Below are 23,221 nucleotides of genomic sequence, written 5' to 3' on the forward strand. Positions count from 1 at the left end.
ACAGGAAAAAAGACATATTAAGCATATATAAATAAAAATCCAAATTCACCTTTATTAAAAAATATATTTTAATTTGCAGTTGAGTAAAGGCAATGTAGTACTTACAAAGCTTTTACCTTTTTAAGTTTTACCTACACTGTATATTTGAGGCAGACACAGTCTCCTGCATTCTACATGTGCTGGACATCAAAATAGTAGGCTTCAGTGTGGAAAAATATATGGAACTATCACCAAATAACTTCAAGCTAATGTATGCCATTTGTATACATTTTCTACATTAGAACAAATAGATATTATTTGTCCAGAATCAATTCCTTACATAATCATGCAAGACATTTAACGTTCAAGTCCCTCTAAAAAGTATTTGTGGTAAAATATTTCTAACTGATTACAGCAAACACCTAAGACCTCCCAGAAAAACAATGGTTCTGAGTAACGCTTCAAGGCCCTGGCTAGGAGACAGAAAGCTAACAATGACTTATAAAACTTCTATGTAAATTGCTTATACAAATCTGAAAAAAAGAAAGATAATTTATTCTGATCTTAACATTCAGTTACTGAAAGTACCATCAGAATAATATTAATAGCTTTTAGAAAGCAATAGAAAAAAAAATCAGTTGCATTAAATTTTTTGGAACCCAGATTGACAGACTTCATAACTACAGAATGGCTGAAGTGGGAAGGGACCTCTGGAGGCTGTCTTGTCCATCTCACCCAGATCAAGCAGGGCCACCCTGAGCAAGTTGCCCAGGACCATGGCTTTTGAAGATCTCCAAGAAAGGAGATTTCACAAGCTCTCCTGGTGACCTGTACCAGTGCTTGGTCACCTTCAAAGTACAAAGGGTTTCCTGATGTTCAGATGGAGCCTCCTGCATTTCTGTTTGTATTCACTGCCTCTTGCCCTGGATGAGCCTGGATGCAGCCTCATAGCATTCTCCCTTAGGGTATTTATGTACCCTTTGCGGAGACCCCCCATGCCTTCTCTGTGCTACACTCTGCGCTCTGAGTCCTCTTTCATGTGAAAGATACTCATTTTGTTTTCAGAAGACTAGAAATCATTTTGTCCAGTAATGTTTCTTTTAGAATATTATTTTTAAAATATATATTTTATAAAGCATGCGTTTATGAATACTCTTTTCATCACAAGATATATCCTGACATTTATTAATTCACCTCAGAGAAGTATTTTTCCCTGCAGTGCCTCACAATATTGTCCCAGTCCAATTATTTTACTTTCAGAATCCTAGTCTTTGCTAATTACCAAGAAACACTTCTGAAGACATTGTCTTTGTGATGTTATCCAAAAAGATGTTCCTGTCCTGCAATATTTAAAACTCAGTGCAAGAAAGACCAAGTCATATCACTGAGAACGTGGGGGATGTTTCCTTAAAACATTATCGCATGTGTTTTGCTAGCAAATACAGATTTTTCAAGTGTTTGCAATCCTACAAAATAGTAGGTGTAAAAATGTATGACCATAATTTATGAACCGAATTGTAACACTACTACAGATGCAACTGTTATCACTTTAAAATGAGCCATGTCAACCACAAAAAAAAAAAAAAAAATTAGCAGCTGTACTTCTGCAGAACATTAATTAGCAAACAGTGAGGAAATATATTTAGCAATGCATATTAAGACTTTAAGGTGTGAAATACTACAAATGCAAGCTACTTAGTTAATTTGCTCAAACTAAATTGCCAATGTTGAGATCTGTTGTTTTTTATGCCAGTCATGTTATCAGAATATATATTTAAATTGATATCATTAATTTTTCTGTTTCTAAGTGATGACTAAATATTCATTATAAAGCTCTTTTACTTTGATCTTACTTTAAAACAGCAATGTTACGCGAAGTAATGACCTGAATTAAAGCTATACTTGATATACTGTCTCATTTAGTAAGACCAGATATCTCCAGAGAATATTTTGCCAGAAAATAAGATCGCTTCTTATATCTATTTTGCAGATAAAAATTACAGTTGAGAAAGAAAATCCTCCAAAAAAAACCAAACAAATCAGCTTTGTAGTCTCAAACTCTAAATTGAATTTAAATGTAAGGCGCTAATTAAAAATATCAGCTAAAAGAAAATGTTGACTACCAGCAAATGTTAGAAAGCTACAGATTATTTTTTCAATTAAAATAATAAACAAAGCAGCATTATGATCTATCTTGTAATTACTTTTAAATGCTGTGGTGGCATTTATATTTGTAATTAATTTTCAGAAATAATATATTTCATCTACAAAGTTATAAACTCAAAAATTAGATTCAGCAAAAGGATTCAACTTTCTGTTTGGAGGCAGAGAAAGAAACCAGTAACCAAACCTTAAAATATCTTTTTAATATATTCTTTTTTATACTTCGACTTCAGTTATCAGCACACTGAGAAGTGTGCTCATTTATATTGCTATTTCACCACTTCACCTCTTTCAGTATTAAAATAGATGGAAAATAAACTGTCGCATTTGTTTAATGAACTAGAACTCATGCAAGACAGTTCAATCTTTTTTTTATTATTATTTTATTAGGGTATGGGTGAATAGAAATGGGTTAACTGTCGATATTTTTGCTGTCAACTTAAATTTCTCTCTGCACATTAAGTCTCTTTTTCCAATGATTTTTGGATTAATCAAATTAATATTAACATCAAATTAATTAAATATAAAGTCTATTAATAAAGATTCCATACTGACTTTTTCTACTTAAAAAAACATGGAATAGTAAAATTGGCTTATTAAAGAAAAGCCTTCTTAGGTGACAACTGTCACTCATTTAACTTCTGTAACAAGAAAAGACAACATGTTTAAAACTAAACTTTCAACCTAAATGATTTCGTTTAGGTTCAGGGTGATTTGATGTATCTCTGTATTATTTTATGTAACGTTCACATAAGAACTCAAAGAAAAAAAGTCAAATTACTTCACTTTGAAAAACAAAGTCAAAGGTGACAATGCTAGCTGGTAACTTCAACCTCAATTGACAAACACTTTCAAGTGACTGTGAAAATGCGCTTTTCTATAATTGTACAATTTGCAAAATATTTTTAGCAGTTTCTCTTCAGTCCCCTTAAAAGCCAGCCTTCATGATAAAAGGAAGTTATGTTTTCATACCATATTTTCAGAAAATTTTGAAAAATGCATGGGGTTTGATGTTGTTGTATGGGGTTTTTCTTAGTCTGAAAAGGCCTATGGTCTCATAGAGAGGAAAAGATCTTCCATTAATTTCTAACAGCTGGCACAGCCTGCACGTTTACTTTTTCAATAGCTCACTTGCAATCCTTTAAATTCTTCACTTGCTTCTTAAATTTTCCTGAACAGATCTTGCATGTGACTAGTATCTGATTTCTGTGTGAGTAATTTGTGCGCCCCTCCTTGAGGCTAGTAAAACTATGTTAATACCCTCAGATTCACACTCCCACAGGTCCAATCCACATATGAAAATATTTTAGAACAAACTACATAAAATATTAACTACAATTTCCCATACTAAAAAAAAACAACACTGCTTTTAAGTTCTTCAAGAAAATTTTCAAGAATGGTTTCCCTCTTTTAGCTACTTCAGCCTCCAAACACATCCGCCACTTGTCTGACCTTTTGTTCCTTTCAAGCATACAACAATTGAAACTCAGGAAAAAAAATACAGATAGCTTCCTAATTACTATGATAAATGCTTAGAAAACACTTACAAAAGATCTAGGTTATTCTTCCTATCTGCCAAATATTTTCAAACCAAAATGTATAAAAACATATCGGGGGTTGGACCCAATGATCTCTTGGGGTCCCTTCCAACCCCTGCAATTCTGTGATTCTGTGAAGAACTAGTTGACTAGGATATCAGGCTGAGCATCAACTGGGATGATAGGAAAGAATGGTGTTCATATTTGGACAAAATACCATTCTGATTATTAAAAAGATGGTTGTGAATCATCAGATTAGTAAATTCAATTCTGTGCTCTGTTATTTTTAAAGTGGATTCTCAAAATAGTCTACCTTACATGTGTTCAAACCCTTCTGGAAGGTAAGTAAAGTAGGCTTGCATGGCAAATTCTAAACAAATTATTTTATTTTATTTTTTCATTATTAGACCTTATAAAAACCTGTATTTTGAGACTGAAAATGGGTTTATATAAATTCATGTACTATGATGAGTAAACACCCTATAAGTCAAAATTTTGGTAATTTCTCTTTAAAAGGTGCTTTTTTAAAAAAAATAGTTTTTATTTGTGATGCACAATAAACATTTCAACTACTATTTGAATACAAGACATTTGAAGGAAATGATGAAATGCCTATAAAAGAAAGAAATTTTTAATTTCTTACAGCAGAGATTTAATGGGCATTCCTGAGAATAAAAATGAAACATTCTGACAAACAAGAGGAACACAAGATTGACAACAGTTTGTCATAATCAGCCCCATTCAGAAAGCAGATCTTGCTGCTTTCTGTTCAATTGTTTTTTACAAAATGACTACGAGTAAAGGCTTTTGTACTAGAATTACCCAGTAAAATAATCCCAGAAAGAATTACCCAGAAATTCTTTTTGCACTAGAATTACCCAGTAAAATCCCAGAGAACTAAACCGAATGTAATTGATGACTTAAAAACATTGATTAGAAAAGCAACAAAGTTGAACAACCAAAAATATCTTTTTACAGAATCGCTTACAACTACACCTGAGCAAATATATTGGTTGCTCCACCTCCCAAACGCTTGACTCATCTTCAGATTGGTGTTCACTTCTGTGTTTTAATTTTTTTTGTATCTGTGTTTAGAAATAATTTATGAGCAGTAATTCTTTTAATAAAGTGTCTCATGAGAATCATGGTAACTTAAAGTGTTTGATTTTTTTTCTTTACTTTTATGTTTTAATAGGATCATGTGAACCATCAGCAAGATCTGCTAGAGATGGCAAGGTGGTGCACATGTAGAAATTTTCCTAGGAGGTGAGGAAGACATCCTTTGGGGAATTTTTCAGAGAAACAGCAAACACTGGGATTAACAGCAAACATTGGGATTAACTGCTATTTAGCATTTCTTTGTACCTTTTGTACCACTTGCTATTAATTAATCCTCTTACTATTTCAGCATCCTCAGGAAATGAAAAAGAAAAACAAGCCTTATTTTAGAAAATAACCTGATGCCTGCAGCTATATACTCCAGAGGCTACCTCCTGTGCAAAGACTGATGGAATTATTTGTTTTGTTGATAGAATGACAAAGTCTGAATGAAGATACCACAGCCAAAGCTAAGCAGAGGTAAAGAGATTGAAAACAGCTAAAATACAGACTGGAAGTAACTTGAAGGGATAAGCTCCATCGGAAAATGAATGTTATGTATTTAAGGAGTTTGCCTTTTAACAGCATAAGGCAATAATTAGGTATGACTACAGGTTATTTCATCACTTGTAGATTAAAAATTTTTCTTTTAATGAAATTACATGTGATGAAGCAAAGCATCATTCCACGTGAAGAAAAGAAGAAAACTTACTAAAACCAGTTATTTTCAGGAGTGCCTGGATGATGTTGAAGGACACTTTTTTTATGGTCCATTCCATTTGTAGATACAGTTACAGACAAAGACTAGTGCATGAACCAAATGAAAGGTCTAAGGATCTAAAAGCTTCGGAAAGCACAGAACCATCCTCTTTCTATGTTACTGCCTGTAATAAGTTTGATGAATCATTGTGCTGGAGACATAGGTGGGAAGCAACAGAATTCTGGTCTAGACACTGCTGCTTTTTTGTCAGTATTCAAAGACACTCTCTCAAAGATCTGCTTCTGTAGATTTCAGCTAATATAGCTTCCTCATCTTTATCATTTTCACCTCTTTACTGGTTTCTCTTCTCCCACTCCTTCACACACATCCTTAACTCCACCTCACCACACTTGAAAAAATATGCATCTGATCCTACAGTATGTTCTCTTCAGTCACAGCCAGGACTCCTCATCTTCTGACAGCTTTTGGTCACGGGGCATGGACATACTACACAGTTTACTCTATTCATGGTGTAACTATTTATCATGGTGCTTTTTCTTGGCCCTTGCATAATGTTCACTGCAAGAGTTTCACTCACACACAAACAGAGATGCAGAAAACTGCATGCAGTTACACACATCCACCCAGACGAGCCTTGCATTGGAATGCATCATATTCTGCAGTTCTCTATAGAAAGCTGCTACACTGGGGTTATGCTTTGCACAAATTGGAAGTATTTCCCATCAATGATGCTTTCGAGCTTTTCACATTTTAATATTAGATACCCAATATCACACCCAATGAGGGTACTTTGGCACTCGCCAAGGCAAAACTCTGTCAAAACATGTTACAAAGGCATCAGCCTTCAAGTCACTTTCATATTGCTGTTTTTATCCTACTTTTTATTGCAGGCATACTCTGCATGATTTATTCAAGCATTTTACAAAACCTCATGCAAGCAGGAGCTCAGGCAGGGAGTGTAATAAACACATAGAAAGTGAAACAGAGGGCAGCAATTCAAAATAAGAATTTGCGGGAGGAAAGTAGGAAGTACTAAATAATGAATATAAATATATTGCTTTTCATAAATCAGTGACAACCATCTGATGCTATGTTTTACATAGGTAAAACAGAATTATGTCTCCAGTAAGGCAGATTTCTTACACTACAAAGATTGGCAATGTGCTCATTTGGGAGCGTTTGGAGTAATGGCAATAAAGAATTACACACACACATATATACATGTATGTATATATCTTTGTATGTATTTATCTTTGAAACTTTCAGTAGTAAGGCTACACTTAGAAAGACAGTGAGTATTTCATGTTAGAAAGACTTACAGAGGTTGCTTATATTGATGCATAACAGCAGCAATTAGTAAGCCATCAACACTAACATCAATAATCAACATGTCTAGAAATCAACAAGGGAACAACAAAAAAAATTATACAGCCACTTAGAATTCATTAGAACAGCAAATTAATTTCTAACTGAAGAAACAACTTCATTTAACATATATTATTTTATACCTTAACCTTAGAAACTCATAATTACAAATGATTTTGTTCCTTTACAGAGCCCATCAAACCCATGTAATGAAAAGGCAACTGATTGACACCTACTCTCTGGACACCTACTTAGCAGAGCAAGATACAACGACACCTCACATGTACCATTGACCTGATTTTTCCAATATTAGTTTACTTGTAGTATAGATAGTTTCACAGAGAGTTACAAATAATAGATGGAGGTTCATAGATCTAAAGTTTTATGCTTTCAGCTCAATCCTGGATGTCCCACTGATTACAAAATTCATGCATGAATTCCAGTACTAAATTTAAAACTCCATACGATTGGACTTTGCCAAAGTCAAAATAAAATGGAATTAAACCCAGTCTAGCCAACAAGACTGCTGAGTCAGAAGAATTTCTTTTTGTCGCTGTGAAAGCAATGAATTTTTTTACACTGTTAATGGAAGAATACAAAACTTTACATGAGGAATAATTACATTAGTCTTAGGAGAAACTATGAAAAGCAATATGCATTAGGATCGCTATAGCTCTTACTTGAGAAAGAATGTAAGAGCATCTGCCCTCTAGGTTTTTTCTAGGAAAAAAAACACACCATCACCACTATCTTTTTAAAGTCAGTACACATTTTAACAACCGTGATTACAAATGAGGAAGAGCAGCTTGCATGCTTTGTGAAATTTAGCTCTTATATCGTAAAATATGTAATTAGCCACTCAGCCTTCAAGTTTAAATAATGATCTAAATGTTTTAACAGAGTTTGATCCTAAACATTACCCTTTTTTTCCTCCCTCTTTGCTGTTAATCAACTCACTAATTATAGTTATACTAACCTCTGATATACTACTGTCAGGTCTGATTGATGCCAATAGCTCCCTTAATCAGATCTGACAACTTACAGCAAGTGCCTGTCTCTGGAGACACTGCTTACAGCCTGCTTGTTATTAAGTCTTCTCTGTGTTATTTTGCAATTTCTTCTCCCTCAGCCTCTTTTTCGTAGAGAACAGAGATAGTAAAATAGCAACAAAACATACACAAAAACACTCTACAGCCATGTTTTTAAATTGTATTGTAGCTAAAATTGGTAAGTTTGCTTACTGGATAATTTATGGGGAAAAACTAAGTATAGGAACTTTTTTTTTTTTTGTAAATAGAACAATATTCCACAGTTTTTCCAATGTATGTGTACAGGCATATGCTTAAAACTCATCACAACAGTCCTGCAGATCTCATTATTAACTGTAAATATAAGAAGTTGAGAATAACTTTTGTTAGGATAATTAGAACCTTTTGTTTATTTATTACTCAAAAATTAGCCAGAACAGGGAGTGAGAGATGTATTCCTTTACATAGCACTAAACACAAAAAAACCTGAGCAAATACCCATTCATTCTCTGGAATACAGAGATAACTTCTTATGAGAAACTGTTCTCCAAGAAGCAGTTGTTCTTGATCAGTTCCTTACCCCTCTGTTCTGCTCCTGTACAGCACTACCCTGAGATCTGGATTAACCTAACACAATGTCAAAAATAAAGTTTTCAACAGTGGTACAGTGGCATTTGGTTCCAAGTATCCTTTTTAACATACTATTTTCTCAACAGTTTTATTTTCTTCCACAGATTTGTATGCTAAAGGAAGAAAGAAGAAATTCAAGAAGTTCCCCCCCCCCTTTTTTTTTTTAATCCCCAACTTTTTTTTTTTTTTTTTTGAGAATCAATGAAAATCACTGTTTCAGAAACATAGTAAGTGTAAACTGAAGAAATGTTTCTTGGTTCAGCTGAGATGCAGATGTTAAACAAATATTGCACCAAGAGCCAATTTTGTGGCATGTGTTCACGCAAGCACAACCCAAACAGCAAGTCATTTGCTTTCATGCAAGTTTTATTTCATGAAATTCATTTTCAAGTCTACACTCCAAAAAAAAAAATTACATATGATAATATTAATGACAATCAGTGCTGAAGGTGATTGCAACATTCTACAGTATGATTGATATTTTTTATTCTCCTGTTATACTAACTAAAAACTTGTACACACTTTGGATTTCAGCAGGATCTTTTAAATGCTCAGAGTAAACACCAACATTTCACAATTGTGATGGAAGGATCTTATCAAATGGAGTTCCACAGAAGTTTATCCAGCTCAGTACTATTGCATATTTTTTCATGAGTAATCCTAGAGATTATACCCACTGAACCTTCAATTGATATGATGCATCATGGAACTGTAAATGTGTTGGATTACAGAGAAAGAATTCAAAAATGCCTTAGTAAGTTAAAGGAACAGATGCATTTATGAATGAGATTCTGTAATAAAATTTCAAGATTCTACACTGAGGATTAGAGTCATCTTGCCTATCTTGCCCATTTTAATTTATTTTATGAATTTACCATCTAAACTTGTCTGTGTTCCCTCTTGCTGGCTCATTTCACCCATCTCAGTATGAAAGTCTTAGAAATCTTTTGTCTATAGTGTTCTCCCTACAAGAAGCCAGTTTATACTAGTTGCCTAACTTACAGATGGCTAAAACAAAAACAGATTAGTCTGACCCTTTGGAATAATTGTCTGAACAAGTACAGGATGTAAAAACTGGCAAGACAGTAGTTGGGCAAGGCAAAGAGAAAAAGTACATCAGTCTGAAAGTGAATGAAGAATGCTATGCTGGTGCAAAAAATGAAACCTTGGAACAGAAATGCTGTTATTTGGACATGCTAAATAGAATTACAGAGTTATAGAATTATAGATAATCCTGAGTTGGAAGGCACCCTCAAGGATCACCGAGTCCAACTCCTGGGTTTCCACTCAAAAAAAAATAATAAAAAAAATCAAACCGTGCAAACCGTGTGTCTGAGAGAGTGTTGTCTAAATGTTTCTTGAACTCTGGCAGGCTTGGTGCTGTGACCACTGCCCCGGGGAGCATGTCCCAGTGCCCAACCACCCTCTCAGTAAAGAACCTTTCCTGATATCCAGCCTGAACTGGATATTGCAGCTTCAAGCCATTCCCTTGGGTCCTAAATAAAAACAAACCTGTCACTCTGCTTAGCAGCAGAATGACCTTGGAGCAAACTTTATGTTTTGGGCAACTTAATCCAAGAAGTGCAAAACATCTGAGAGTCCAGAAATGAAAAATGAGAATGACTAAATGTAAATGAAGCATAACATTTAAGAAAAATTTAAATGAATTGATGCTTAGACTAAATAATAAGGACTGAACACAGATAACTACAACTTTGAGAGTCTTCAAAAAGCGAGCAGCAGTGGCTGGGGAAGACAGACATTCAGAAACGGGAAGCGATAATAAAATTTGAGTATGACTTAGGTTTAAAATAGGATTTTGTAAACTACATTAAAAAAAAGTGAATCTCCTGAGGGAGATTCATCAGGAAGTTTAGGAAAGCTCTGTCATCAGGATGTTGTAAAAGCATATTAGACAAGTATTTGTCAATGGTGGAATATATGTATCACATCTATTTTGGCAAAAAAGACAGGTTAGATTAACGCTTGTCCTAATTTTTACGGTTTTAATATCAGCTTAGTGTACATAACTGCACTTAATGATGCATTCACACTAAGGCAAATGTCCTCAACACTTCAATTAAAAAACATCCTTCAAATTTCACTTCTAAACACATATTCTAATTATACTCTATATGAATAATTTAATATGCTATGAATATATGCTTTACTTATAAAACATACTCCATACTAATATTGAATATGCTTTAATTCTATAGTAAAGTAGAGTGTGCTTAGGTATTGCATGCGAAGGCAAGTTAGATTCTTTAGGATATTCTTTAAAATATGTTTGTAATAGAGTATAGAAAAGTCTGTACTTCTAGATGGAGTCATATATTGTAAGATTATCTGCAGTATTTGTAAGTATTAATTTGAAGTCTGAAGTGTTTTTTCTTTTGTTCCACAAACAGTCAAAATAAATGCTAAACAACCCAAAATACGCTCTAACATGCAAAATGACAACTTAGAGGAAATAAATTCTAAATTGCTTTGATGTCGTTTTGTAACTTACTTCAAGTCTGTTGCATTTTCAACTGACCAGAAGCTGTAAAATTTGAAAGAGAGCCAAAAGAGGCAAACATATCCTCAGAAACCTGTCCTCAACGCTACTCAAATAACCTATCTTTTTGCAGAGGAATATTCACTCAGCAGGCACAGCTGTTATTCTGCAATTTTTACAGCTAAATCAAAGATAATTGGACTTCTGAGTACCTTTAAATTGTACTCTGGGAGAAGGGTCTAACTTAATGCATCATTTGCATTAACTATAAAAGACTGCTTTTTTATCCTGTAAAATTTACAGTGCTTAAAAAAGTATTTGGAAGCACAAAGCAGTTAGTAATTTTATAGATGTGGATTTCTTTTGCACAGAACCCTTTTAGTTATAAAAGGCCATTAAAACCAACGAAAGTAAATCATTCTTCCAAGTACTTCATAGATAAAATATTAATGATAATAGACACTATTGAAAAATATATTTCTGCAAGTAGCTCCCTACAAGTTCTACTGGCATTCTCAATGCCAAAAAAAGCCCCAGAGAAAGCATCCTACAATAATATTTTATTTGGTGTTTTTAATAAATTAATATAATTATTCATATGAAGATGAGTAATTAGTTCATACCATGAAGTAATTCAGATTCAGATTTTTTGCTGTTAATTTAAGAACTCCAGTTGAGGCATTATTTATTTTTACTTATTAAGATTCATTGCACTTTAGAATTTAACATTTAGACAATGTATTTTAATGATTTTCCAGTCTTAATTTTGCACACAAAAACATGAAAAGCACACTGCTTATTAACCTTCCATCACTGGAAAAGAAAATTTGAAATTTGTTTGACAAAATAATATCTTTCATCATTAAAGAGGAAAAACTGCATGGAACACTTTAGCAGGCAAAATGGTGTCTAAAATAGTTCCTTGCTCATATTTTATTGATACATGCAGCAAATATCACATAGGCAATTCCATCAAAATAGACTAATTTTGATGTTCACAAGAAGTGAGAAGGCACCTCTAGAGATCTGCCAGTCCACCTGCTTTCCTTAAAACAGGGTCACAAAGAACAAACTGCTCACGACTGCATCCAGTTGGATTTTGAGTGTCTCTGAGGTGAAGACTCTACCTCCTCTCTAGACCAACTGTTTCATGGCTGACCACACTCACAGGAAAGTATTCTTATGGTTAAACAGAATTTCCTGTATCATAATTTGTGCCTGTTGCCTCCTGTCCTTTCACTGAATGCTGCTGTGAAGGTCTGGCTCAGTCTTTTTTACACCCACACATCAGGTACCATGTACCTGTACCATACACACTGACCACATATCTCTGAGCATTCTCATCTCTAGACTGAATGACCCCAGCTTGTTCTATCTCTCCTATGTCAAATCTTCTTGTCCTTTAACACATTCGTGTCCCCGTGATGGACTCCTTCATGTCCCTGTCTGTCTTGTACCAGGAAGCCCTAACCTGACTGTCTTCCACCATGTGTTAAGTGTTCTTCCTCCAGCCCATTTCTCTTAGTGGCTAGGAATTGCTGAAAGTTGGTCCTAACAACAGAGCCTGAAGCAAAGAAAGCATGAAGTACTTCAACCTTTTACATGACCTTTATCATCAGCTCCCTTACCCCATTTTAGCAGCCAGCCCACGTTCTCCCATCTTCCATTTGCTGCTAAGAATATACCTATAGAAGACTTCCTTGTTGCCTTTAACCTTGCCACATGGTCTTTGACTTACCTAACCCCACCTCTTCATACTCTAACCACAATGACATTCCTTCCAGGTCTCCTGTCCCTGCATCCACCTCTAATATGCTTCCTTTTTATGCTTGTGTTTTGTCCTGCAAACCTCCTGCCACTTTTGCTTGACCTGTAGTGCTCATTGATATGAACAACTTTTGAGCTTGGAGGCATTAACTAGCAGTAACAATTTCACAGAATCACTAGACTCTGAAAGGCTAAAAGCCTCCATCTTAAATATTTAAGTATCTTATTTGATCAGTGTCATATCCTCATTAAGTGATTAACAGGGGAGTGTAAAATATTGCATTAATATGCTATTTGATCAGTTTTCAACACGAGATCATTTTTCTGGTCACTATAACAGTTTAAGAATCACATGTATTTTGTGATTCTTACACACACTGCACTTTCTGAAGCACTTTAAGCTAAGACTATGTTCAGCATAAAACTGTAAAATCTCAAGAATCATACTGCACGACAAACACATTAAGCTATCTGCACTTACTACAATTACAATCCAATTTACTTATCAGTACACAACTGAATGAAAACTCTTTGAAACGTTCTGCTACATTAGGAACTCTTCCCCCCATTACCAAGGTTACCAGGTTACCAAATGAATATAACATTGAAGATGTTTGTTTAGAGGGATGTAGCAGCAAAAACAACTTGGCAACTAAGATGGACTGCCTGAAATGTACTAAAACAGGACTAAATAAGTGGAAGAAATCTTACGCTGAGCACTACGCCTTTGACATGAAGTAACCTTTGGTTTGGCTGATACTTTCTAAAATACTAACTTATATGGCAAATAAACTCTAACCAGTACAAACCCAAACTACAAAGACTCAAGAAACAGGCTTAAAATACTGCTGAATCTCATGTAAGGTAACCACTTACTACTGAGGTTTCTACACACTGAGCTGACTAGCCAACAATTGATGGTCTACACAAAGCTGTTCAAATTCTTCAATGCTCTGACTCCACAAGACTGATATATTTATACACATACACACACACACTATACCTGAGTGACTTATAAGGTACAGGAAATTCAAAAGCAACTTCTCCTAATAGCTTCAGCACTCCACTGAAGAACTGGGAGAGAAACTTAGCACCTCCAGCTGGGCTTGTTTCTCCCTACCATCAGGTACCCTAGTAGTACTCGCAATGTAGCTTAAAACATTACAAGTATTTTGCAATTTACATGCAGTTCACTAGCCTCTGGATGATCACTGTGTTGTAATAATACAACTAATATCACTCATGTTAAGGTCAAGACAAATTAATTCAGTTGGTCCTGGTCATTCAAAAGTCAAGACATCTGACCTATTTTTAAAAATGTTGTCCTATCAATTACAAACCTAGTAACAGAGACAGAAGATGCTGAACCCTCAAGAAAATGACTGAAGGACAGCAGTCCTCTCAACATAAATACAATTTGTATAATATTCTACTTAAACAAAATTTTAATTTGTATAGGTACAACACTACTCTTAGATTATTATATCTGTTACTCAAATGCAACAGATATTAACACCAGAGTTTTTTCTCTTTATTTGAAATTTTTAAAAATCTAAATGCAATACTTTTGACATTTTACTTTGTTATTCATTTCCGCAATATTCTAGCAGAATGGAGATGAACCATCAATAAACATTTAATTTTCACATATACAAAAAATATATAGTAAATAATTTTTAATGTCATAAATCACAGGCATTTCCCGTATTGCCTGATTTTAAGTGGTAAATGGACAGAATATTTCATATAAAAAAGACTTTATTGAGAAGAATGATTTTAAGATTTTTTTCTGCAGGCATTTATTAAAAAATAATTTGAGGCAATCATGAAATATTTGCAATTAGTTTCATAACAGGAATAAGGAGTAGATTGATTTAACATGTTCATTAGAAAGTTATTCAGTCAGATCTTCCTATTTTCAATAAGTGATGTGTGTCTGAGATTTCCACTTGAAAAAATTAAGAAATTTACTTGATTCACCTGCAGGTGACACTGTTGGTCTTAGCCATACAACCAAAGAGCAACAGCCTTCCTCTCAATATATTCAGTTGCAGTCTGGATCAAAGATGTATCCAAAGCACAATTATTTTTCTTATATTTGTACACTAGTACTTTTAAAGTTCCACTGTAATATCAAACCTCTGCAGAGACAGTGATTAATGCAAGTGCTTCAAATACAGATATATTTAAAATGAATTTATTCTGATAAAGCTTGAAGTAAATGAAAAACTGTGGGCACTGGAGGAAAGAAATTATATACTTATAGCAAGGGCTCTTCATCCAAATTGAAAACTTTGTATTTTCATACATACATTGAAGTACAATACCAAAAAGTTATATAAGTTCATTAAAAAAATAAAAAAATCCAACATCCCAAACTGGTTCCAAAGCAGTTTAGAAAAACTGGAAGGAAACGGAGCTAAGTCAGGCATGAATATAATTACTTCCAATAAAAGTGAACACAACAAAGAATGCAATTACAAATAAAATCCTATATACTTTAACTACAGAACACACTGAACATTTTTCCCCGTTGTTCAAAATTACTGTAATTTTATTTGGCATCACTTCAACTAAATTTTTTTTGCTAAAACAAAAATTAACTCCCATTTTCCAACCAAATCTAAACAAGGATTTTAGCCAAGTGAGTCATACCAAAGAATGCCAATTATACCTTTTTATCAGAGTATATGGCATTTGACTATTAAACATAAAGTAGATTACTCAAAGGCTGTATTAAAATACTACAGATTATGTAGTAATTGCAAGCAAGTAGGCATGTAGTATAATAAACCACTATACCTGTCTATTTGAAAGAATAAATTATTTCAAATAAAGCTTAAATTGATGTCTTGGAGTAGTGATTCTAATTTCCAAAGCATGGAAACTTGATTTTAGTAAAATCAAGATGGATTCTGTCATAAATCTAGAAATTAATTTAGGTCACAGGCAGCACCTCCAGTTCCTTACAAATTACTACCATTTTTTATCCAAACTGCTACCATTTGATCACATATAAGTACTCTTTCCCCTTTGGCAAAATCTTAGCTGTCATAGGCACATATATTAATGGGACAACAGTAAATCAGAAAGGCTTCCTAACATTTTCCATGTTACCCTAAAGGTAGCATGGAAAATGAAGCCAGAAGTAAAATTTTATTTTTCAGACTTCAGTCTTCTGAAATGAAGATGACACATAAGGAGATGACAGAATGAGGTGAAAATGACTTTGGGATACAGAAATCATATTGCATGAAGAGATTGTGATGTTTCTTGAGTCACTGAATCATAGATCATCCTGTGTTGAAAGGGACTCATAAGGATTATCGAGTCCAACTTGTACTCCACACAGGGCAACTTAAGAGTTAACCAACAGATCTAGGATCCAAATCCTAGATCCGAATGCTTCTTAAACAACTGGAGGCTTGGGGCCATGATCAGTCACCTGGAAAGCTTGTTCCAGTGCTTTACCACCTTCTCTCGGTGAAGAGCTTTTTCTGTCCGATCTGAACTTCCCTGAAGCACCTTTAAGCCATTCCCTTGTGTCCTGTCACCAGTTAGGTGAGAGAGGAGATCAGCACTTACCACTCTGCTCCTCCTCATGAGGAGCTTTAAAGAGCAATGAGGACACCCCTCATCCTCCCCTTCTGTAAGCTGAACAAACCAAGTATAGCCCTATATAAAGCCCTTATATTAGGCACCTTAGTCCCTTCACCATCTTTCTTACCCTACTTTGGGCACATTCTAATATTTTTATATCCTGCTTATGTATGGAGTCCAAACCTGCACACAGTGCTCGAAGTGAGGCCACACTGATGCTGCATACAATACGCCATTTCTTTCGACCAGTTAGTTATGCTGTGCCTAATGCACCCGTTTGGCCAGCAGGGCACACTGTTGACTCATACTGAGCTTTCCATCAGGCAAAATCCCCAGATCCCTTTCCGCATGGCTGCTCTCCAGCCTCTTGCCCCCCAGTCTATAGGTTCATCCAGGATTGCCCCATGCCAGGAACAGAATCCAACATCTGTTCTTGTTGAACATGAGTCAGCTATATAAATTTTTGTTCAAAACATTTTGGTATATTTAACTCATTTGAAAAGTGATTTTTTTCATCTCATTTAAATGTATATAGGCTTATTTTAAAAAGATGTTAATTTGAAAATTCAGAAGAAAGGAAATTTTCTTTTAGCATGATAGTACTACTGAGAAATACTCTGATACTTTTGTCAGAAAGAGAGGCTAGTCCTTTCCTCTTTTTCTCTTTTTTTTTTTTTTTTTTTTTTTTTGTATTAGATTTTGATGTCCTTTGAAAAGTAATATCTCCCCATCCAAATGCTGATCAAAAGAGGATATTCTGCTCCTGCAGCCATTGGTGTGCACTGAATTCAGCACTAGTTTTCATTCTAGTCATACTGGAATATTAACTAGGCTCAACTGTTTTGAAATGAAGAACTTGAAAAGACGAGGGCTTCTCTGTACCTGTGAGCTTTATAATCTCTGGATCACTTTTGTTGGTCACTAAATGACAGTTTATCCTCTTCCACACTAAACCCAATGAAAGAAAAAAGTAGATTTTATTGTATCTAAAGCATCCAAAGTTTCCAGAGCAATGAACCACTTTGTTCCAGGAAGGAAACAGACTGGTATCTAAAGGCAGCAGTAATACAGCTGCATTCAATAACTGCAAGCAAAAAAACAATAGCATTTAATTGGAGATTAAAGTCCAAGTGCCTAAAGACAGACAAAATATACCAGATGTGAAGGAAAAAAGTTAGTGATGAAGTAAAAAGGAAGCATCTGAGATTGCATATGCTGAATTATATGAAGTATTTTTGGTGGATTATTGTTTTCACAAAATGATATGGTAATATGAATGGGATAACAATTGACAATCTCAGGAAAAAAAAAAAAAGAAAAAAAAAAAAAAAGATTCTCCCAAATTTGATGTCTTTATTAAATGCTTAAATGCTCCCTGAAAGGCCACCTGCAGAAAACTTATTAATTCCTACCAAAACCTATGAAATAGACAGAGAGAACGTTACAAAAACTAGTATTTAAAACAATAACTCTTGTTTTTCAAGATTTCTTTTTTATACAAAAATCCTTTTTATTGGAAGAAGTGGACATTTACGTTATTATTTATGTGGATTTATCACATTTATCACAATTCAACCTACTTATATGCTAAATAGGTCAAGCAGTCAAAAAGAAATCCTTCATGTCTAACATGATTTAGTGATAATTCTGTCATCACTAATTTTTTGCCAGTGCCTAAGTGCAAAAATTTATCCTTTTTTCCTAATGCAGAGATGTCCTAATTTCTGGTTACATATAAGCATAAAAGCACATGAAATGGGTAGCCATAAAAAACCTCTTTATTACGCACCTAAGATCTAACAGTGGACTTTTTATATACATGAAATGGAAAGCACATATATACATGGATATGACAGAATATAATACAGTAAAAATTAACAAAATTTATGTATTTTTATTTCCACAGGGAAAAAAAAAGCAGCAGGAATCAAGTTCACTATTTGCTTTTACCCACAACCATCTCTATACCTTATTAATGTGCAGGAAATGAGAAAAAGAGTATAAGAAAAAGCAAGCTGTAGATGAAACAGAAAGCACCAAGCTTATAGCCCTCTTTTGCTTCAAATAGTTTCAGACTTGATTAGTTTTATATTACAGATAAGAACTTAAGAAAAAAGCATTATTCCATTTTATTAGTATCAGATTCCAACAGGGAATAAAGCCTTCATGACTTAATATCACAGTCTATCAGCTGACAGAATCTATCACACTGATCATCCATATTACTGAAAGGTCCTGATGCCATTTGCTGTTCTCAGAACTGCTTGCCCTATTCAGCTTTCATGCTTTTGTGGTCTCTGCTTCACTTCTCACTTCTGCTTTGCCATCACAAGTACAATTAATCAGCTAATCTTTGAGATGTCAAAATACATTCAGTCCTTCGGGCTATTTCCTCTCCTCAAGAAAAGCATTCTGTGCAGTAATCAGACAAATGTATTTGCCAATGCAAATGCAGCATACACAAATTCTCTTTTCATTTGCAACACTGCTGTTTTCAAAAACACTTATCAGTACTGTTGTATTACTCATGCTCTTCAATAACAACTGCCCTTTTGTTCTAAACTAGTCTTATTTTTAGTATAAATAGACAGCTAAAATAGAAAAACACAGCTATATAAAACTTGCAATCAGGTAATAAAATATTTATATCGGATTTAAAATATCAAAGTTAAAATTTCTACAAGCACATTTAATTTAAAAATCAGCTAAAACTAAGTTCAATTAAAAAACAAACAAACACAAAACACCACCTAAAACTACAACTACATTTGTTCTGGGTTGGCCATGCCTGTCTGCCAGATGGCCATCCAGCCACTCTCTCACTCCCCCTCTTCAACTGGACAGGGAGAGAAAATAAGATAGAAAAGCCTGCGGGCTGAGATGAAGACAGGGAGGCCACTTACCAATTACTGTCACAGGCAAAAACGGACTTGACTTGGGGAAGATTAATTTGATCCATTGCCAATTTAAAAGAGAGTAGGATAGAAACACAGACCAAACAAACCTTAAAACACCCTTCTTCTTAAGCCTCCTTCTTCCCAGGCTCAACTTCACCACTTCGTTTCAACTCTTCTACCTTCTGATGCACCAAGCGGTGCAAGGTGATGGGGAATGGGGGCTTTGGTCAGTACATAACACTTGGTTACTGCTGTTTCTTCCTCACACTTTTCCCTTGCTCCAGTGTGGGGCCCATCCCACAGAATACAGTCCTACACAAATTGCTCCAGCGTGGATCCTTTCTGTGGGCTTCAGTCCCCCAGGAACACACTGCTCCAGCATACCTGTGGACCAAGGGCCAGAGTTCCTGCCAGGATAAACCTGTTCCTGTGTGGGCTCCTCTCTCTGGGTCACAGAGAGGTTACTTCAAGACCTATCCACCTAACTTTAATGTGGATGTCAGCTCCACCTTAGTCTTCTCAGGCTGTAAGGAAATATCTGCTCCACTGTGGTCTCTTCCAAAACTTCCAGTGGTGGCAGGGGAATATTGGCTCAGGCACCTAAAGCACCTTGTCCCCATCCTTCTTCACTGACTGTGGTGTCTGCAGGGTTGTTTCTCTTACTTTTTTCCTCACTCCTTTTCTCTCTCTCTCTCTCTCTCTCTGTCTCTCTCTCTCTTTTTCTCAATTGCTATGCAGTGTTTTTACCCTTCCTCAAATCTTTCCCTGAGGGTCTGCCATCCTGGCTGTTGGGCCTGGCCATGCCCTGTGGTAGAGCCATTGAAGATGACTTGAAATGGCTGTGAGTGGCATGGGGCAGACCCAGCCTCTCCTCACAGAGGAGCCCTGCAGCCCCCTGCCAGCATCTGGGCATTGATGCCTCAGAACTGTTTAGTTTGTGATTTTTTTTTTTTTCTCCTTAATTGGCATCTTGGAAATCATTCATATTTTCAAGCTCTTCAACATATTCAGCACTTGGCAAATGAAAGTGCTATTACTTCTCAAACCTAAAGCTTTGAAGGATTGTTTCTTAGCCAAACCTTAAGATATTTTTTACATAAACTGTGAGAAAGAGAGATCAACTCTGAAAGCAACTTTACCTTACACAGGCTAAGTAGCAGGGAACACATGACAGTTGCTGCCTGATAAAGCAAGTCAGGTTTAGCAACTTTCTTTCCCCATCACCTATTTTTTAATATTTTTTTTTTTAGCTAAACTGCACTGACTGAAGGTCTAATCTTCCACTTTATGCCTCCACATATTTCATTTATGCAGGACACTACAAATTTAAGCTCCAGATTTGAATTATTTGAATATCTTGAAATATTTCCAGAGTTGTAAAGTTACAAAAGTTTATGAAGTTGGTTTCTACTTCCTAGCTGCATTAAACAGAAATGTTTAAAAACACTAAGTTGGAAGCAGAGTAAGATCAGATATACATTTTGTTTCCAGCACCCCTTTTCTTCCACTAGGCAGGGAATTAATTTTTATCAAATCCATGGTTTAAAAAAAAAAGGCAGAGGTAGTTGGAGGCATGAAAAAAACTAAAATTTTAGAAATGCCTGTCTCTGTGAAGGTTGGCAGGCCCATGTTGACAGGTACTGCCTTGTACTTCCATAAAAGCATACATTTTTATTTTTTTGAACCTTAAAGTACTTTAACAATGTGTAAACGCTACAGGAAATATAATATATTTTACTCTTGCTTTCTGCAAGATCATTTTTTGATCAACAAGAACAAAAAAAATGGAAACACCTGCTACTATAAATCTATATTTCAACAGTTATAAAAGAAAAAGTATTCAATAGGGCAGAAATGGGAGAATTACAACACAATAGTTTGATTCATTTTCACATATTTATTTAAAAGATAATAAATTTCCTTCTCTTGATCCTCCTGCTCCCTGAATCCCCTTAACTCCAAGAATATGAGAAGGAAGGAACAGAGATATAGAGAGGTTTATAGACTGGGTAAATTAGCCTGCTTTCAACTGTTGACCAGATTTGTTTATCAGCTACTATGTAATTTTAGCAACAGAGGAAGCATGGATAATCTGGCCCTAACATTAAGATGTATCTCTAGTGAGCAAGGCTTGGAGGCTGACAGCCTCCAAGGCAAGAGACACAGGCCCAGTAAAAGATGTTTGGCTTATATCTGCATGCCTGAAGCACAAAGTAAAGCAAAAGTATGATAGAAAATTTATTTCAACTCTAAAATGTTAGTCTCAGTTAAATGTACTTATTTGAATTAAAACCCTAACCATAGACAAGGATCATACTGTAACAAATCTCGTACAAAACTGCTGATGTACTAGTATAAGAGTGAGGAATATTCATAGAAACTGAAGAATAGTATAATAGGTATAATAGCTTTCCTAAAAAAAAAAAAAAAAAAAAAAGGCTGTTTTATTATTATTAAGGTTTATACAGGTAGAAGAAATTTTTGATAAATTTCCACTGGGTTATGCCAAGGATCTTAATTTTGTTTCTCTTTATGTATGTATAAAACATTAAAGATAAATTATCTTATACATGTTTCTTTATGCCCACAATCTTTTAAACTTAATAATAATTTTGGTCAGAAGATATTTTGGCAACTCCCTAGCTGCTACCACATATTTGTAAAAGTTGAGAGTAAACATATGCTTATGTGCTGGTGAAGGACAATGCCTTCAGACTTGGTGATTGCATTACATGTCGATACTGCTCCAATTCTAGTTGCGTTCTCTGAAGTTTCGGAAGATAACTGTTACTATTATATTTGTAGCAAACACAAAGTCAGAGACAGATGATCTGAAAGCCCACAACTTGATTTTGAAGTTGTTATATAATTTTCCAGACTATCCAAAACAAAGACAGAGCAGCTGTCTTTTAAGTAGCTTTAAGTGTATATATACACACTTAAAAGTCCAAATGGACCAATCACCCAAATAAACCCTTGTCTTAAAAACAAAACAAAGAAAAAAACGCAAATTGGTGTTATCTCAAATAACACCAATTCAAATAACACAATATCCCAGCAAAAGATGCAATTATTACTCTCTAGTATTTTCCATTTAAACACTAAGACTAACGTACCAAAAACAACTTCCCAAGCAATAATTCACAGCTAAAGTACACTTAATGTCATTAGTAGTTTATCTGATATTTAAGCATCAGTTATTGCTAGATAATAGTAAGCCAATATATACACATACTTAGAGAAAAAACTGACAGGAAAAAAAAAAAAAAAAACTACAGAGAAATACACTTTTTTTTTTAAATGAAAAGTGAAAACTTAATGCTTTTTTATTTAAACCATGAAAAAAGATAGACGTTTTAAGAAGTGTAAGATAAACTCAGCAGAACTAGTACAATAGCTAGTAAGGTACTGTAGTAAGTAGTTTTTGTAGTATGTTTATTTTCTTCTGTTCCCAGGTTCAGTGAAACATTTAAGTAAAAAAAAAAAAAAAAATATTTAGTAATGGACTCTGGATCTCTTTTGTCTGAAACATTGACACATTAAATATTTACACTTAATTTTCATGGAAACATTAAGAACATTAAGGGAAATTGGGCCTTCCATTTTTTTAATCCAGCTTCCCTCATATTATAGCTAGATAAATAATAGTACATTGCCCATGATGTAGGGAGAAGGCTAGAAGGCTGTATGAAGTGTCAACAAAACGATTATCTGGATTTCTTTAAGGACATTTTATTAGTGAAGAAAAAAAAAAAAAGAAAAAAGGCAATCACCACAAGCAAAAAAAAAAAAAACAACACAAAAACAAACATCAACCGCAACCTCTTTAGAAAAGCTGGGTTCTGAAGTATGCTTTGGAATGACAGAATATTGAAAACATAGTAGGAACAATATGGAAGCAAAATCAGCTCATGCATACTACTATAAATGCTTTC

At 34.6% G+C, this 23,221-nt stretch overlaps 1 protein-coding gene across 3 annotated transcripts in view; it reads right to left on the reverse strand.

Moving 5' to 3' along the window:
* The window catches only part of ASCC3 (activating signal cointegrator 1 complex subunit 3), a 280,258-nt gene that overhangs the window by 175,389 nt on the left and 81,648 nt on the right, over positions 1–23,221 (reverse strand). The gene's annotated exons all lie outside the window — the stretch shown is intronic.

This window comes from Aythya fuligula, chromosome 3 (assembly GCF_009819795.1).
Source record: "Aythya fuligula isolate bAytFul2 chromosome 3, bAytFul2.pri, whole genome shotgun sequence".
Lineage (NCBI taxonomy): Eukaryota > Metazoa > Chordata > Aves > Anseriformes > Anatidae > Aythya > Aythya fuligula.